Here is an 18,195-nt window from a genome sequence, read left to right on the forward strand (position 1 = left end):
ACAGCCAATGCACCCTAACCAGCATGTCTTTCGGACTGTGGGAGGAAACCGGAGCACCCGGAGGAAACCCACACAGACACGGGGAGAACATGTAGACTCCACACAGTTACCCAAGCCGGAAATCAAACACTGGTCCCTGTTGCTGTGAGGCAGAAGTGCGAACCGCTGTGCCATATTCAACCAAATTACTCCAGGGGTTCAGAAACTTCTGGAAAAGTTATTGCACCATCAATTATTGAGGCTCGATAGTTAATCTCTGGGTTTTAACACTAGTGGAAGAGTGGAGTGGAAATATTTGAATTGAAAATCAAAGATCAGATCTGCTTATTCAGACCGTAGTGTGCTCTTGATTTAAAAGCTTTTTAACCAGCTGTCCCTTCCACAACCATTGCTTTTTAACCAGCTGCTCCTTCCACAACCATTGCTTTTTAACCAGCTGCCCCTTCAACAACCATTGCTTTTTAACCAGCTGCTCCTTGCACAACCATTGCTTCGATTTGAAGGAAATGCCATTCAATTGTGGACGGCTGTGGAAGTTTCCATATTCCCGTCTTGCAAGTTATAGATAACCGTTTGTAATCTTGATGCACTATTACTACACTTGCTTTTTGCTTCCTAATGCAAAGCATTTGGTGCCACTATATCTGAATTCATTGGATGAATAACAGACACGGATAAACACCTAAAAGATCAGCGAACTTTTAAATGCAGTCTGAATCTACAGTTGGGCCAGTAGTATGATTCGAACTTGTACCCAGTTTGTACAGTCATGTTTTTAAATTTGCTAAATTTACAACTCTCTGAAATAGTGAGAGAATTCAAAACAACAAATGGATTATTGCTCACGGATTCACCACTTCAGAACAACCTGCACGAACTCTGGGCTCTGCTCAACTTCCTCCTCCTGGATGTCTTCAATTCGTCTGCAGTAAGTAATGAGAAAAGCAGCTTGACAGTGACTGCACCGTTTGTCTCAGGTTCAATTACAGTGTTTCAATCTATTTCTTTTTGGAAGGCATGAGAGAATGCTGCAAAGTTGTGTCTTTTTCATTTTTGAAGCTAGTGTCCGGGGAAGCCGTCCAACTTGCTGGAGGGTGTTGTGTGACACCATTGTTCCTTGCATTGGGAGCAGCCAGGTAGCTAAATGGCCGCAGTCTGTGTATTAATTTGTCCACCTGCCCACATTTTCTGAGCACTAAATTCACCAGATGTGTGCCGATGCAGAGTCCAATTGGTGATGTCTGCTCCTCTAACCCTTCAAACTGCTATTGACCATTCCTGATGCTCGGTGTCACATCTGCCTTACACTGCGAAGCGTATTTAACATGCTTGATGTTTCCTTGAGCAAAACTGTCACCTTGTGTCACAATTCTAAACTTACATTAAAAGCAGGCTGGCGTGAGAGCTCACTTTATCCATATCTATCTCAATCCACAAATTAGCTGTCAGAAGTATTTTAGTATTTATTTATTTTTGTTAAAGTAAGAAAAGCTATGTTTCTAACTGAGTGCCTAACTGACCATTCTTCCTGTGTGGGTGTCCTGTAGCTTGTTACAGAGATGGGAGTAGGTGGTCCAAGGGAAAAAATGATTTTTTTCCATGTTCAATTGCTCACAAGCCGACCAGCTGAAACTGATTTGCAATTGTTATGAGCAGCTGTGCATCTGTTTTATGATTTCATTTGTGAACGATCTAATTTGGATGCTACCTTTTTAAATTGCCATTCTTGCTCTTCTAGTGATAAACAATGTAATAATTGAAACCATTGGATGTGGCGTTGATGGAAGTAACACAATATGCTAAAACGTTTGGGGTTGGCATGACTAGAGCCGCTTGTTGTTCTTTGCAGGACTTTGATTCTTGGTTTGACACAAACAAATGCTTCGGGGACCAGAAGCTTGTTGAGCGATTGCACATGATAAGCTTCTTATCTTATCTGTATTCTGATGCTGATACGTCATGAAAATGCAAAGTTATTTCTGGGCCATCGCCCTCAGAAATATTATTCCAAAAGTTGTATATTTGTGTGATGAAGTGATGTGCCTTGAGAGTGTTTGGGGCTAATTTGAAGACACAGCAAGGTTTCTTTTCTTCATTTACGGGGTGTGGATGTCGTTGACTAGACCAGCATTTGTTGGACATCCCAAGTTGCCCTTCAGAAGGTGGTGGTGAGCTGCCTTCTTGAACCACTGCAGTCCCTGAAGTTCTAGGTACATCCACAGTGCTGTTAGGGAAGGAGTTCCAGGTTTTTTGACCCAATGACGGTGAACAAGCAGCGATATGTTTCCAAAGCCAGGATGATGAGTGACTTGGAGGGAAACCTCCAGGTGGTGGTGTCCCCAGGTACCTGTGGCTCTTGCCATTCTAGGTGGCAGTGGCTGAGAGTTTGGAAGGTGCAGCCTAAGGAACCCTGGTGAATTCCTGCAGTGCATCTTGTAGATGGTACACACGGCTGTCACTGTTCATCGGTGGTGGAGGGAGTGAATGTTTGTGGATGGGGTAGCAATCAAGTGGGCTGCTTTGTCCTGGATGGTGTTGAACTTCATGACTGTTGTTGGAGCTGCACTCATCCAGGCAAATGAAGAGCATTCCATCACACCCCTGACTTATGCTTTGTATCTGGTGGAGAAGCTTTGGGGAGTAAGGAGGCGAGTTACTCACCGCAGGATTCCTGCCTTTGACTTGCCCTGGTAGATTTAGAACTGTTAATGTATTGATTACAAATGTGATGGCAAAAACTGAGGATCTATATTCTACTAACTGTTTATCCGAGCAGTGTTAAATGTTGAGTTACTGCGTTTGAATTACAAATTAATTTGACTTTTATGAAGTGATAAATAACATGACAACATCAGAAATAGGAGGAGGAGTAGGCCATCTAGCCCCTCGAGCCTGCCCCGTCATTCAATAAGATCAAGGCTGATCTGAAGTGGATCAGTTCCACGTACCCGCCTGATCCCTACAACCCCTACTACCCTTACCGATCAGGAATCCATCTATCTGTGATTTAAACATATTCAACGAGGTAGCCTCGACCACTTCAGTGGGCAGAGAATTCCAGAGATTCACCACCCTCTGAGAGAAGAAGTTCTTCCTCAACTCTGTCCTAAACAGACACCCCCCCTTTATTTTGAGGCTGTGCTCTCTAGTTCGAGTTCATTTCTAAGTGGAAAGAATCTCTCCACCTCTACCCTATCCAGCCCCTTCATTTTCTTATAGGTCTCTATAAGATCCCCCCTCAGCCTTCGAAATTCCAACGAGTACAAACCCAATATGCTCTGTCGCTCCTCATAATCAACACCCCTCATCTCTGGTATCAACCTGGTGAACCTTCTCTGCACTCCCTCCAAGGCCCATATATCCTTCCGCAAATAAGGGGACCAATACTGCACACAGTATTCCAGCTGCGGCCTCACCAATGCCCTGTACAGATGCAGAAGACATCTCTGCTTTGATATTCTATCCCCCTTGCGATATAGGCCAACATTCCATTTGCCTTCTTGATCACCTGTTGCACCTGCAGACTGGGTTTTTGCGTCTCATGCACAAGGACCCCCAGGTCCCTTTGCACAGTAGCATGTTGTAATTTTTTTCCGTTTAGATAATAATCCGATTTGCTATTATTTCCTCCAAAGTGAATAACCTCGCACTTGTCAACGTTATACTGCATCTGCCAGATCCTCGCCCAATCACTCAGCCTGCCCAAATCTCTCTGATGACCTTCTACGCCCTCCACACGACACACTTTCCTAATTATCTTTGTGTCATCAGCAAACTTTGTTACCCTGCACTCAGTCCCCTCCTCCAGATCGTCTATATAAATGGTAAATAGTTGAGGCCCCAGTACCGATCCCTGCGGCACGCCAATAGTTACCATCCTCCAACCAGAAAAGCACCCATTTATTCCGACTCTCTGCTTCCTGTCGGATAGCCAATCCCCAATCCACGCTAACACCCTCCCCCCAACTCCGTGTGACCCAATCTTCTTCAGCAACCTTTTGTGAGGCACCTTACCAAACACCTTTTGGAAATCCAAAAACACCGCATCCACCGGTTCCCCTCCATCAACCGCACTAGTCACATCTTCATAAAAATCCAACAAGTTCGTCAAGCACAACTTTCCCCTCATGAATCCATGCTGCGTCTGCTTAATCGAACCATTCTTATCCAGATGGCCTGCTATTTCTTCTTTAATGATGAATTCCAGCATTTTCTCGTTGCCACCACTTCTTGCAGACATGAGTTACCTGCGATCCACTGGAATTAAGTGTTGGCTCTATTCGTGTAACGAGAGTGGTTTCTGCCCAGTCCAACTGCATCCCACTTAGAATGGATTAAAAATGGTAAAGGGCACAAAGCTAAATGAACATTTACCAGGTGTTCTTGCATTCAGTAAATAGTGCTTGAAGTAAACATGGCATTTAAGGTGCTGTAATAGGCAACTTGGAAGTTGATGACACGAATAGATAATTATTGCCTTTCACTCGATGTAGGCAACTACCACAGGCGTTTTTAATTAGGGTGGACATTTTACCCAGATCTGAATAATTTGAATCACTTCAGATATTACGTAATATGGTGAAGGGGGAGAGATTTCTTTCGCTTCATTTACTCTCAATTATTTTTTCTGTCGCCATATATTGAACTCCTCAGTTGGCCTTGGTAACAAGGCCCATTAAGCATCCCCACGGGCTGTTCCAATTGCTGATCCCGACCTTGATAAGAGCATTTCAATTGATGCTGGATCTCCAGTAGAACTGCTTCCTGATCAGGAAGACTTGCTAAATTAAAGTGTTTTTATCTCATTTTGGGAGGTGCAGGCTAAGGGAAATAGAATAATTTTTATTTGCTGAAATGTCTATCCACTATTTGAGAAGCTGTAATGTGTTGGGGGAGAGGGAGAATGGTAGGTTACAATTACTCGGATTTATCTCCTCTTCTGTTCACACTACAAGCTCCATTTCCTAACCATTCACTCCAAACCTCTGTCTGGTTACTGTCTGTCTGAGGCTTCACCAAACTCTTTGCAATTATGATATCCTACTTGAGCCTGAACTACATTTCCAACCCCATATTCTCAATATTACCAATACCACCACCATAATATCACCCGCCCTTGTTCAAAACCTTAATTAGCACGAGGTTTTCCTAAACAGCATCCCACCTTGCACCACGTGGAAGATTAAATTCATCAGAACTGCTGCTGACATGAACCAAGTTCTGTCCACTGCTCCATTTGTGCATCGCTGATGGTCAACATTCAGCTGTTTAGCCGAAAGCACTGGAATTATTTCCCTCAATCTCTCTGCCTCTCGAGCTCATCCTTATTTAAGACACCTCTCAATCGTTTTTTTGGTAGCTCGGTGTCCCATTTGTCTGGTAATTGCCCCTGTGATGATCCTGTAGACATCTTATCATCATAGAATCCCTACAGTGCAGACGGAGGCCATTTGGCCCATCACGTCTGCACCAACCCCGCATATTTACCCCGCCAATCGCACTAACACCAAATGTTTATTTAGCACAGCCAATCAACCTAACCCGCACATCTTTGGAATGTGGGAGGAAACCGGAGCAGACACGGGGAGAATGCACAAACTCCACACAGAGAGTGACCCGAGGATAGAATTGAACCTGTCTCCCTGGCGCTGTGAGACAGGAGTGCCAACCACTGTGCCATCATGCCACCTATGTTAAAGGTGTGGTAGAAATGTACATTGTTGAGGAATGAGGAAAGTGAATTTAAGGTTACTATCCCCTTAATCCCACTTAGTTACCCCACTAACCTACACATCTTGGGATACCAATGGGGCAATTTAGCATGGCCAATCCACCTAACCTGCACATCAGACTGAGAGGGGAATCTGGAGCACACAAAGGAAACCCACGCAGACACGGGGAGAACATGTAAATTCCCCAAAAACAGTCACCCAAGGCCAGAATTGAAGCCGGGTCCCTGGTCTGTGAAGCAGTAGTGCTAACCATAGCCACCATACAGCCCTGATCTTGTATTGTGCAATGAGGCAGGGTTAATTGGTAATCTCATCGTAAAAGCTCAACAGGCAAATATTCATATCACAATTGAGTTCCATATGAATGTCTGCAAGTGGCATATTTCCACAATCATAAACAAGAATCTTGTCCCTATCGAATTGGCTTTAAGTTTGAGAGCAGAGCCTGCGAAGGTTGATAGTGAACATTGAAAATGTTGAATTCTTTCTTTAAATGTTTATCAATGAAATTGGGAAATAAATGATCTGCAAGAAACATTCATCTGTGGCTTATTGAGAGCATTAACGATTGTGTTAGATTAAGGGAAGAGGCTTATCATATGACAAGGAATAGTAACAAGCTGGAGGATTGGGAGTGTTTTAGAAACCAGCAAAAGGCCACAGAAGATTGTTTAAAAATGGAATATGAGGGAATATGAGCTTTTATGAGTATATACAAAACGAGGTCACCTAGTTACTGGAAGGATGTAAATAAGATTGAAAGAGTGCAGAGAAGGTTCACAAGGATGTTGCCGGGACTTGAGAAGCTGAGTTACAGAGAGAGATTGAATAGGTTGGGAATTTATTCCCTGGAGCGTAGAAGAATGAGGGGAGATTTGATAGAGGTGTATAAGATTTTGACGGGCATAGATAGAGTGAATGCAAGCACGCTTTATCCACTGAGGCTCGGGGAGAAAAAAACCAGAGGGCATGGGTTAAGGGTGAAAGGAGAAAAGTTTAAAGGGAATATTAGGGGGGGCTTCTTCATGCAGAGAGTGGTGGGAGTGTGAAATGAGCTGCCGGATAAAGTGGTAAAAATTTAAGAAAAACTTGTACGGGTTCATGGATGAGAGGGATGTGGAGGGATATGTTCCAAGTGCAGGTCAGTGGGACTCGGCAAAAAATGGTTCGGCACAGACAAGAGGGGCCAAAAGGCCTGTTTCTGAGCTGTAATTTTCTATTGTTATATGGTGACTGTGTTTTCTCATAAAGGGTTGGATTCCAAGGTCTGATCTGTTCTGTTGCAGAATAAAGCTGTTGACAATCTATTCTGAAGTTGTAGGTGTTTTCATCAAGTCAACATTCTGCCCACACCTGTAGATGTGCTTCAACCCATGGCTTGTTCAGCTGTTTTTATTTAACCTGTGCTTCAGTCCACAGAACTGTTCAGTGCAGCTTTTGTAAAATTGCATTATTTTGCTTGACCTTCTTGGGCATCATCAGTGTGTAAAAAGCATGTATTCTCACCTGAATTAGGTATTGAGATCCTTCCTCCTCCGACATTTTAAAGCTGAGGTAGAAAAGAGCCTGCCGCCAAAAAAGGAAGTCAAAATGTCTGTCGGCCTCAGCAAAATGCAACGGGAATGTTGAGTCCACAACTTGTGAATCATAATATGTTGCATTGTGAAGTATGGCATCATCTCGCAAGAACTCATTGAAATTGTGCTGCACTTCAATCAACAATTAAAGCATTTGTAGAACGAAGGGAATAGATGCACCAAAGTAAGCGAGTGTGATTTTACCCAATGCACCAATAATAGGCTGACTTCCTACTATTGACCATCTTGCTTCCGTCTGATCTGTAAAATTTTTGTGTTTGGAATTCTAACTTCCCTCAATCATTTCCATTATTTTTTGCCCGAAACAGAAGATCATCATTGAATTCAGGCAAAGAAGAAGAGCGCTCTGGGGGAGGATGACCTCACTGGGCCTGGAGTTCTGGAGTGCTGTTACTTCAATGCAAGGAGCGTAGCAGGTAAGACAGACGAACTTAGGGCCTTAATGCTCACGAGGAATTTGGATGTGGTTGCGGTGACAGAGAATTGGTTGAAAGAGGGACAGGACTGGCAGCTGAATATTCCGGGGTACAAGTGTTTTAGGTGAGACAGGGGAGGGGCCAAAAGAGGTGGGGGAACAGCAGTATTAGTTATAGAGCATATTAGAGCGGTGCAGAGGGAGGACAATTCAGAGGGGCCGTGTAACGAGTCACTCTGGGTGGAGCTTAGAAACAGGAAGGGCGCAGTCACTATGTTGGGGGTATACTACAGGCCCCCCAACAGCCCACGGGAAGTGGAAGAACGGATATACCAGGGGATAATGGATAGGTGCAGGAAAAATAGGGTTGTTGTAGTGGGAGACTTTAATTTCCCTGGTATAGACTGGAAATCGCTGAGAGCTGGGACTCTGAATGCGGAGGAATTTGTAAAATGCAGACAGGAGGGTTCTTTGGAACAATATGGAGATAGCCCGACTAGAGAGGAGGCTACACTGGACCTAATACTGGGGAATGAGCCCGGTCAGGTCTTCAAAGTTTCGGTCGGGGAACATGTGGCAAATAGTGACCACAATTCTGTTAGCTTTAGGATAGTGATGGAAAAGGATGAGTGGTGTCTCAAGGGTAAGGTGTTGGATTGGGCAGATTGGGATTAGGCAGAAATTGGCAGCTGTTGATTGGGAGAGGCTATTTGAGGGTAAATCCACATCTGGCATGTGGGAGTCTTTTAAGGAACAATTGTTAGGGCTACAGGACAGGCATGTGCCTGTAAAAAAGAAGGATAGGAAGGGCAGGATTCGAGAACCGTGGATAACCAGGGAAATTGAGGGACTGGTAAAAAAGAAAAGAGAGGCGTATGTTAGGTCCAGGCAGCTAAAAACGGACGGAGCTCTGGAGGAGTACAAAGAAAGTAGGAAAGAAATCAAACGGGGAATTAGAAGGGCAAAAAGGGGTCACGAAATGTCCTTGGCCGACAGGATTAAGAGAATCCTAAGGCATTTCATTCATACATTAGGAACAAAAGGGTTGTCAGGGAAAAACTCGGACCTCTCAGGGACAAAAGTGGGGAATTATGCTTGGAGCACAAAGAAGGAGGGGAGATCCTTGGCCGTTCGGATCAAGGAAAACCCCAAGGCTTTTTACTCTTACGTGAGGAATAAAAGAATGACCAGGGTGTGGTTAGGGCCGGTCAAGGACAGTACTGGGAACTTGTGTATGGAGTCAGTAGAGATAGGCGAGGTGATGAATGAATACTTTTCTTCAGTGTTCACCAAGGAGAGGGGCCATGTTTTTGAGGAAGAGAAGGTGTTACAGGCTAATAGGCTGAAGGAAATAGATGTTCGGAGGGAAGATGTCCTGGCAGTTTTGAATAAACTGAAGGTCAATAAGTCCCCTGGGCCTGATGAAATGTATCCTAGGATTCTTTGGGAGGCAAGGGATGAGATTGCAGAGCCTTTGGCTTTGATCTTTGGGTCCTCACTGTCCACGGGGATGGTGCCAGAAGACTGGAGAATGGCGAATGTTGTTCCTCTGTTTAAGAAAGGGAATAGAAATGACCCTGGTAATTATTGACCGGTTAGTCTTACTTCGGTGGTTGGTAAATTGATGGAAAATGTCCTTAGAGATGGGATTTACGACCATTTAGAAAGATGCGGATTAACCCGGGATAGTCAGCACGGATTCGTGAAGGGCAAGTCGTGAAGGGCCTCACAAATTTGGTAGAATTTTTTGAGGAGGTAACTAAGTGTGTTGATGAAGGTAGGGCAGTTGATGTCAGATACATGGATTTTAGTAAGGCGTTTGATAAGGTCCCCCATGGTCTGCTTATGATGAAACTGAGGAGGGTGGGATAGAGGAACAGTTGGCCGATTGGATAGGTAACTGGCTGTCTGATCGAAGACAGAGGGTGGTGGTCGATGGAAAATTTTCGGATTGGAGGCAGGTTGCTAGCGGAGTGCCGCAGGGATCAGTGCTTGGTCCTCTGCTCTTTGTGATTTTTATTAATGACTTAGAGGAGGGGGCTGAAGGATGGATAAGTAAATTTGCTGATGACACCAAGATTGGTGGAGTAGTGGATGAAGTGGAGGGCTGTTGTAGGCTGCAAAGAGAAATAGATAGGATGCAAAGCTGGGCTGAAAAATGGCAAATGGAGTTTAACCCTCATGAATGCGCGGTGATTCATTTTGTTAGGACTAATTTAAATGTGGATTACAGGGTCAAAGGTAGGGTTCTGAAGACTGTGGAGGAACAGAGCGGTCTTGGGGTTCATATCCACAGATCTCTAAAGGTTGCCACTCAATTGGATAGAGCTGTGAAGAAGGCCTATAGTGTGTTCGCTTTTATTAACAGGGGGTTGGAGTTTAAGAGCCGTGGGGTTATGCTGCAACTGTACAGGAGCTTGGTGAGACCACATTTGGAATATTGTGTGCAGTTGTGGTCACCTCACTATAAGAAAGATGTGGAAGCGCTGGAAAGAGTGCAGAGGAGATTTACCAGGATGCTGCCTGGTTTGGAGGAGAGGTCTTATAGGAAAGGTTGAGGGAGCCAGGGCTGTTCTCTCTGGAGCGGAGGAGGCTGAGGGGAGACTTAATAGAGGTTTATAAAATGATGAAGGGGGTAGATAGAGTGAACGTTGAAAGACTATTTCCTCGGGTGGATGGAGCTATTACAAGGGGGCATAAAACAGGGTTCGTGGTGGGAGGTACAGGAAGGATATCAGAGGTAGGTTCTTTATGCAGAGAGTGGTTGGGGTGTGGAATGGACTGCCTGCAGTGATAGTCGAGTCAGAAACTTTTGGAATATTTCAGCGGTTATTGGATCGGCACATGGAACACACCAGGAAGATAGGGAGTGGGATAGCTTGATCTTGGTTTCAGATAAAGCTCGGCACAACATCTGTGCTGTACTGTTCTATGTTCTATGTTCTAATACTTTGCGTCGATATTCACAAAGGAGAGGGATGTGTTGACTGGGAGTGTCTCGGAGGGGAGTGGTGAACCGTTGGAAAAAATCTCCAGTACAAGGGAGGAAGTGTTAGGTTTGTTAGTGAATATAAAGACTCACAAATCCCCAGGGCCTGATGGAATCTATCCAAGGCGGCTCAGGGAGACGAGAGATGAAATCGCTGGGCCTCTGACGCAAATTTTTGTCGCGTCACTGGACGCAGGTGATGTCCCAGAGGATTGGACGATTGGTAATGTCGTACCGTTATTTAAGAAGGGTAGGAAGGATAATCCGGGTAATTATAGGTTAGTGAGCTTGACGTCCGTGGTGGGAAAGTTGTTGGAGAAGATCGTTAGAGATAGGATGTATGCGCATTTAGAAGGGAATAAACTCAATATCGATAGTCAGCATGGTTTTGTGAGAGGGAGGTCATGCCTCACTAACCTGGTGGAGTTTTTGAAGAAGTGACCAGAATGGTTGATGAGGGAAGGGCCGTGGATATCGTCTATATGGACTTTAGTAAAGCGTTTGACCAAGTCCCTCATGGGAGGCTGGTGAAAAAGGTTGGATCTCATGGGAGAAAGGGGGAGGTGGCTCGTTGGGTGGAGAACTGGCTTGGTCACAGAAGACAGAGGGTGGGATTGGAAGGGTCTTTTTCTGGCTGGAGGCATGCGACTAGTGGTGTTCCGCAGGGCTCTGTATTGGGACCTCTGCTGTTTGTGATTTATAGAAACGATCTGGAAGAAGGTGTAACTGGGGTGATCAGGAAGTTTGCGGACGACACAAATTTGGCAGGACTTGCAGATAGTGAGGAGCATTGTCAGAAGCTACAGAAGGATATAGATAGGCTGGAAACTTTGGCAAAGAAATGGCAGATGGAGTTCAATCCTGATGAATGCGAAGTGATGCGTTTTGGTTAGAAATAATGTCGGGAGGAGCTGTACGATAAATGGCAGAACCATAAAGGGTGTAGATACGCAGAGGCACCTGGGTGTGCAAGTCCACAGATCCTTGAAGGTGACTGCACAGGTGGAGAAGGTGGTGAAGAAGGCATATGGCATGCTTCCCTTTATAGGACGGGGCATCGAGTATAAAAGTGGGGGGTCTGATGTTGCAGATGTGTAGAACGTTGGTTCGGCCTCATTTGGAATACTGCGTCCATTTCTGGTCCGCACACTACCAGAAGGACGTGGAGGCTTTGGAGTGAGTACAGAGGAGTTTTACCAGGATGTTGCCTGTTATGGAGGGGCTTAGTGATGAGGAGAGATTCGGAAAACTGGGGTTGTTCTCCCTGGAAAGACGAAGGATGAGGGGAGACTTAATAGAAGTGTATTACATTTTGAATGGCATAGATCGGGTGAACGGTGGGAAGCTTTTTCCCAGGTCGGTGGTGACGTTCACGAGGGGTCATAGGTTCAAGGTGAAGCGGGGGGAAGTTTAACACAGATATCAGAAGGGCATATTTTACACAGAGGGAGGTGGGGGCCTGGAATGCGCTGCCAGGCAAGGTGGTGGAGGCGGAGACACTGGGAACATTTAAGACTGATCTAGATAGCCATATGAACGGAAGTGGGAATGGAGGGATGTAAAAGAATGGTCGATTTGGACCAGGGAGCGGCACGGACCTGGAGGGCCGAAGGGCCTGTTCCTGTGCTGTATTGTTCTTTGTTCTTCTTTGTTCAGACTGGACGATTGCCATTCAAGTGTGATTATTACAGTGCTTCAAACTACTTTGCTCTCAGCTTTGGGCTTTCTTCTTTCAAACCCCAATGAAGCCCATTATTGATACCCACCTGATCAGGTACGAGTGAGGTGTCCCCTCCAAACTTATTAACCATGTCTATCTAGTTGGTCAAGGAGAACGCTGCAAAGCTCTTCAAAATGAGACTGCACCCGATGTAACACAATGTCATTGCCTCACGGAGATGCCAGGATCGCTGCCATAAATATAAAATAGTCACTCATGAATCAAACAGGAATTTAGAAGAAAATTCAAAAAAGAAAGTGGCAGAGTGGTTAGTGTGGAACTCACTACCACAAGGAGAGGCATGACATTGATGCATTTTAGGGAAGTTTGTTAAACATTGAATGGAAAAAGAAATCGAAGGTGTGAGGAGACTCTTATCATGAACACTGATCTGGAATTGTTGATCTAAGTGGCCTGTTTCTGCGTTACAAATTCTTAATCCCAGAGTACTTCATATTGCTCGCATCCAAATGACATGAAAAGGAATATTCCCGTCCCTTCAAACCCTGGCCACCTGGAATGAATTGTACTTTATATCAAAGAACAAAATGTCGAGTGTGTATTAGTCGTAAGATATGGGTTTCTATATCTGTGAGGCTTAGATGGAGCACCCTGTTCCCTGGTAGGTGAGAGGGGTTGGAATGTGGATCCCCGACTTTGTCCGAGGCACCGATAGAACAAAGCATTCATTTGAGGTTGTAATTGCTTTCTGTTGAGCTTCATTTAAAAAATGTATTTATCTCCAAGTTGGTCTGATGAGTTTTAATTCTGGCCTTGCTGACAGGTACACCAGGATATTAATGAAGGATATTGACATCCTGAACTCCTCAGGGAAAATGGACAAAATGCGTCTATTGAATAGACTGATGCAACTGCGCAAGTGCTGCAACCACCCCTATCTGTTTGACGGAGCTGAACCTGTCCCACCTTACACCACTGACACTCACCTGGTAGTTAACAGTGGCAAAATGGTGGTACTGGACAAACTGTTGCGGAAAGTGAAGGAGCAAGGTCAGCCGCAGGCCTGGTCAAGGCTTTTGTTTCCCTTTCTGTCTTTCAATCTTTCTATTGGAAGGAGACATGGAGTGATTTGATAGTTTCGTGGATACTTGAGTAGCTCGGACGGGGTGGGGAGTAGCCAACATAAGACATAAGGCCCAAATTAACGATTGCCAGGCCGTAAAGGGAAATTAATTGAAAATATTCCAAAATGTGTTATAAATTAATATGCAATAAACACTGGAATCAGCAATGGGTTTAGTTATAGTAGGACAGGCAAAGAAGCTTCCTGAGATATCCTTGAGGAGATAACCAAACTAAAACACAATGCAAATTAGGTTTTTAGAATATGTTCAACACATCTGTCATTAGAGAGTAAATATAGTAATAAAGTTCACGCTTTGTGAAATAGATGACATTGTCTCAATGGATTAAGAATTAGCTTAATGTTAAAGTTCCTATTTTGGGAGGATGTAGGTTTGGATTCAGATTCGATTGGAAATCCAAAGAGCATGCCAGTCACTCGAACTCGAATCCATGACCAAATTAGTTGAGACTCTGGAGACCAGGAGGAATTGAACAAAAACAACTGTGTAGTCCGATCCATGTATAAGGAAATCCGGTAGAGTGGGAAATCAAACATCCTGGTGTATAGATTGGCTGTAAACAACCGCCTGCATGGTTATTTGTGCATTTCCGAGTCCGATGTCAGACTTTGTCATGCTCTGGAGCAGTACTGTACCTGTGCTGCAGACTGATCAAAAATAGAACAGGATTTTTAATAAATGAAAGGGGTTTGTGATGTTTATCCTTCGTAAGCATGCAAGGATTTCCACGACGATGTCTGCAAAAGAATTTGAAAATGATCACTGATGACACCATGACAGCATTTGACCTGTGCAGCAAGGTACATCAGATTGCATGCTGTGATGTTTTGGGTTACAAATCAGCATATGTTTTAATGAGTTAAAAACTGCTGAAAATACTCAACTAATCTGGTAGCATCAGCGAAGGGTCAACTATGACTCTTCAGAACTCCCCTCTCCACAGATGCTGCCTGACCTGCTGAGTATTTCCAGAACTTTGCTTTCATCTATTTAGCTTTCATTTCACAAGTTTTAGTGACTGTTTAAAACAATAGTGTGTCTTGATCTGAAATCGCATCCTGTTTTAGTCATTCTGGCCTGCCACACGCCATCCACTGGGGCTGGGGGCTCCCAAAAACTGGCCGATTTAGCATCAAATATTCTTCATGAGGAGAGTTGGATCACAGGCCTCTGCAATGCTTGATGGGCCCCAACCTCCTTCCGGGGGAATAGTTACAGGAGCCAAATATTCTGAAAATTGGGGGCTAACGTGTTGGGAGAAGGTGAATGGGATAATTATATGGTTTGGGATTGAAGTTTTTTTTTGATTAGGGTTTAATTTTTGCTGCCCAAACTGCAGCACCGTCTAGAATCCACCTGGAATATAAACCCTTTGAAATCATTCCCATCAATCAAGGCAGCTGGGTCACATGGACAGTTCACATTGTATGAATTATAAAATTGGTGTTGGTTGTGTGTGTTCATTTATGCCTCCTGTACTATAACAAGTTTACTAGATTACTCTGCATCCTGCATGTGACCACTGAAATTTGGTTTCCATTATCCACATCAGCAGATGTAGGTTTTTGAAGCATTTGTGTATCTGCACTGTGTTCTTGGCTACCGATCACCTTGATGAATGATCTCCTTTTCCACAGGTTCTCGGGTGTTGATCTTCAGCCAAATGACCAGGGTGCTGGATATCTTGGAAGATTATTGTATGTGGAGAAACTACGAGGATTGTAGACTGGATGGACAGACACCGCATGAGGAGAGACAAGTATGTTTCTTGCCCTGTGCTTTCAAAACTGAGTTTGTTTGAGGAAAGTTCTCTCCTCTTAAATTGATCTGAGGCTCTATTATCTAAGTAAGAATTCGAGACTTATGGTTACAAAACTGACTCAAGGTTTTCAAACAAGAAATATGAATATTCAATTTGAATCGAGCATCTATTTGTATTTTTAAAAATGAAACTTTCCAACAATTAGTAAAAAGATCGGTCCCAATCGTTTGTTCAATTCTGGCTTAACTTTTCTCTCTCATCCCTCCAGGATACTATTTCTGCTTTCAATAGTCCTGGGAGCTCAAAGTTTATCTTCATATTAAGCACACGCGCTGGGGGTCTTGGTCTAAATCTAGCCACGGCAGATGTAGTAATCCCATACGACTCAGACTGGAACCATCAGGTAGACCTCCAAGCTATGGTAAGTTACTGAGCGATTCGGTATTTGTGTTCTGAAACCCACGTACTGTTGAATATATAACTATTGTAGCTGGTTTTAACATCCAAGTGCACTGATCAAGCGACATTTGTTATTTTACTGCCACTGATACCCTCTCAAATCTTCCGTGTGTTGCTCCCATGGTTTTTTAAAAACTCCACTCGACTGAACTGGTGGAAATATTTCAGCAAAGGCATTCAGTTTGCTTCTCTTTATTTGAATGGAGCGTGCGGTTGTTTTCAGAATTGGCGTGGTATGATTTCAGTTGACTGGGCATCTTGTTTCTCCTCACCAATTAACTTCCAAATCCAATTGAGAGTTTGGAAATGAATTCCATTTTAAGTTTCAGGAATGCTGAGGTGTCACTGTCAGGAACTGCCTTCCGTGATTCAGTTTCACACAAAACAACTGATGCACTGATTTTAATCAGTGCTTCATGATTGCCTCGTGTACCAAGGGCTTATTAATTCAAATCTCACTCATTTGTGAAGTTTGAATTAAAGTTTATAGTGAGCAGCAAAAGGGAGCAGGGCTCCCCAATTGTTCAGCTGGTTCACTAGTATGCTTCAGGGAAGAGCATCTGTCAGTACTTGCCTCCAATCCACAAACACAGTGGATATTCTAATTCCCCTCCTGTGTGAAGTGGCAAGTTTCTCAATTGCTTCATTGATCCACCAGCCAGTTACTGGATTGCAATCAATGCATCTGAGAAATAATTAAATAGGTCCAGGCGCTTTCATTGTTTTGTGAGATTCACCACCCTCTGAGAGAAGAAGTTCCTCCTCAACTCTGTCCTAAACTGACCCCCCTTTATTTTGAGGCTGTGCTCTCCAGTTCTAGCTTCCTTTCCAAGTGGAAAGAATCTCTCCACCTCTAACCTATCCAGCCCCTTCATTATCTTATAGGTCTCTATCACATCCCCCCTCAGCCTGCTAAATTCCAACGAGTACAAACCCAATCTGCTCAGTCTCTCCTCATAATCAACACCCCTCATCTTTGGTATCAACTTGGTGAACCTTCTCTGCACTCCCTCCAAAGCCAATATATCCTTCCACAATTAAGGGGACCAATACTGCACACAGTATTCCATCTGCGGCCTCACCAATGCCCTGTACAGATGCAGCAAGACATCTCTGCTTTTATATTCTATCCCCCTTGCGATAAAGGCCAACACCCCATTTGCCTTCTTGATCACCTGTTGCACCTGCAGACTGGGTTTTTTCGTCACATGCACAAGGACCCCCAGGTCCCTTTGCACAGTATCATGTTGCAATCTTTTTCCATTTGGATAATAATCCAATTTGCTATTATTTCCTCCAAAGTGAATAACCTTGCATTTGTCCACCTTCAGTCCCGTTAGTCTACCAAGCACTGCCTCCCTGGTAATATTAATTGTATTGAGTACCTCTCCTCCTACCAACCCTCTATCGTTACTATTCGGTAAACTATTTGTGTCTTCCACCGTGAAGACCGACAAAAAAAACTCATTTAAAGTTTCAGCCATTTCCTCATTTCCCACTATTAAATCCCCCCTCTCGTCCTCCAAGGGTCCAACATTCACTCGAGCCACTCTATTCCTTTTTATATATTTGTAAATGCTTTTACAATCATTTTTTATATTTAGAGCTAGCCTAGCTTCATAACCTATCTTTCCTTTCTTTATTGCTTTCTTAGTTGTTCTTTGTTGTTTCTTAAAGTTTTCCCAGTATATTTCCTCAGTCTGTTTCGGTGCTTTGAGGTGTTAACTTTAAATGGCATCGGTGAAACTTTGGGTTACCATGAGAAGTGTCAATCATTCCCAGCCTTCACTCCAGAATTTTATCTTGCATTCTTTTCTCCGACTGAGTTATGGCACGGATGTTAAAACTTTGTGTTGGGGATTGTGAATGCATTGGATATTACCTCAGTAACCTGTTCTTTTTCAAATACCGCAGAACATTTTAAAATTAAACTTCAATATTTTCACAGCTAACTTCACTAATCGTCAATGATTTTAAAATGAATCATCATTACAATAGATTAGAAGATACCACCTGCAACTGTGCAATCTGGCATATGTGTTCCTGACTTTTGGTGAAATTGTCTTAAAAATGCAAAACTGAACATGAAACCCTCTGCAATCTTCCACAGAGTGTGAACAGCCAGTTAAAGTATGCTGTGCAACAAAGTGGGCTCAATAGTTTCCACTATCGCCCTTGTGTGTCTATTTATTAACATGTGAACCCGTCTCTTGCATTACTACAAGTTTAATGCCCTCCATACCAGGATGTTGCCTGGTATGGAGGGCATTAGCTATGAGGAGAGGTTGGAGAAACTTGGTTTGTTCTCACTGGAATGATGGAGGTTGGGGGGCGACCTGATAGAAGTCTACAAGATTATGAGGGGCATGGACAGAGGGGATAGTCAGAAGCTTTTTCCCAGGGTGGAAGAATCA

The 18,195-nt window shown here is 43.9% G+C and overlaps 1 pseudogene; it reads left to right on the forward strand.

The window, feature by feature from the left end:
- The window catches only part of LOC144482686 (SWI/SNF-related matrix-associated actin-dependent regulator of chromatin subfamily A member 5-like), a 176,169-nt pseudogene extending 158,341 nt beyond the window's left edge, over positions 1 to 17,828 (forward strand).
- The last annotated feature ends 367 nt before the right edge of the window (positions 17,829 to 18,195 follow it).

This window comes from Mustelus asterias, unplaced genomic scaffold (assembly GCF_964213995.1).
Source record: "Mustelus asterias unplaced genomic scaffold, sMusAst1.hap1.1 HAP1_SCAFFOLD_36, whole genome shotgun sequence".
Taxonomy (NCBI): domain Eukaryota; kingdom Metazoa; phylum Chordata; class Chondrichthyes; order Carcharhiniformes; family Triakidae; genus Mustelus; species Mustelus asterias.